Below are 1,836 nucleotides of genomic sequence, written 5' to 3'. Positions count from 1 at the left end.
AACATATTTGGAAGTTCAGTTATCTCTCAATAGATGGAGAAACAAATAGTAAGAAAGAACATATTTGGAAGTTCAGTTATCTCTCAATAGATGGAGAAACAAATAGTAAGAAAGAAATACTTGGAAGTTCAGTTATCTCTCAATAGATGGAGAAACAAATAGTAAGAAAGAAATGCTTGGAAGTTCAGTTATCTCTCAATAGATGGAGCTAAAGATTATGAAAAAATACTTTGAATTTCAGTTATCTCTCAATAGGTGGAGAAAAAATTAAGAGAAACATATTTGGAAGTTCAGTTATCTCTCAATAGATGGAGAAACAAATAGTAAGAAAGAAATACTTGGAAGTTCAGTTATCTCTCAATAGATGGAGAAACAAAGAATAAAAAAATACTTGGAAGTTCAGTTACCTCTCAATAGATGGAGCTAAAGATTAAGAAAAATACTTTGAATTTCAGTTATCTCTCAATAGGTGGAGAAAAAATTAAGAGAAAAATACTTGGAAGTTCATTTATCTCTCAATAGATGGAGCAAAAAAGTTAAGAAAAAATACTCTGAGGTTCAGTTATTTCTCAATACATGTAGAAAAGATACTTGGAAGTTCAGTGATCTCTCAATAGATAAATAAAAAAATTAAGAAAAAATACTTGGAAGTTCACTTATCTCTCATAAGATGGAGAAACAAATAATAAGAAAGAATACTTGGGAATTCAGTTATCTCTCAATAAATTGAGAAAAAAATTAAGAAAATATACTTAGAAATTTTGCTATCTCTCAATAGATGGAGAAAAGAAATCAAGACAAAAATACTTGGAAGTTCAGTTATCTCTCAATAGATGGAGAAAAAATACTTGGAATTTCAGTTATCTCTCAATAGATGGAGAAAAAATTAAGAGAAAAATACTTGGAAGTTCACTGATCTCAATAGATGGAAAAAATTATGAAAAAATACTTGGAAGTTATATTATCTCACAATAAATGGGAAACTATTAAGAAAAAACACGTGGAAGTTCAGTTATCTCACAATAGATTGAGAAAATAATTAAAAACAAATACTCAGAAATTTTGTTATCTCTCAAAAGATGGAGAAAAGAACTTAAGAAAAAATATATGGAAACTGTACTGAACTACTACTAAGAACCTTTACTTAAAACACAAGAGAAGTAAGTACTGTCACTACCTTATATTTGCACAAGAAACAGGTCCTGATCCTCGTACAATAACTATCAATTTAAATCCCTTTGTTTTCATTCCAGTATGAAATATGCATAATTTATGTTTATTTCATAATTTTTTATGGTGGTTGCGAGATCGTTCAACTTTTCCGGACCTGAACAGAAATTAATTACTGAAGACAATATATAAAATGTAAAGTTTTCTCTTTTTAAACGTTTGCTAATTATTTGGACATTATAAAAAATTCGCATATGAAAGTTGGAAATTTTCTGATGCACAAAAGTATTTTTAATGTTAAGATGAAAATTACTTTGCCTGACAGATAGGAAAGATGTGAAAAACTGCCCACCCGATTTGTATATAAGAGAAATGTTATTATCTTCTCCTATTACTCGCATTTTTCTGAGAAAATAACAAAAAGGAAAACCACTACTCAGGACAATTACTTCTATATTTCATAATAGTTCCACTTTCCGTCGCTATATGGCAGCACATAATTTTTTTTTGTGTAAACTGCGACAGTTTGGGACTTTTCACTTCACAAAAATGATATCTGACAAACCAATTTGGCTAAAAATAAGTAAATAAATAAAGAATTCATTAAATTAATATTTAATGTATCAAGAACACAAAGTATCTTTGCAAGTGAACGATCTGTATACA

Source organism: Limulus polyphemus, unplaced genomic scaffold, assembly GCF_000517525.1.
Source record: "Limulus polyphemus unplaced genomic scaffold, Limulus_polyphemus-2.1.2 Scaffold883, whole genome shotgun sequence".
Taxonomy (NCBI): domain Eukaryota; kingdom Metazoa; phylum Arthropoda; class Merostomata; order Xiphosura; family Limulidae; genus Limulus; species Limulus polyphemus.
Note: the sequence above shows the minus strand (reverse complement) of the source record.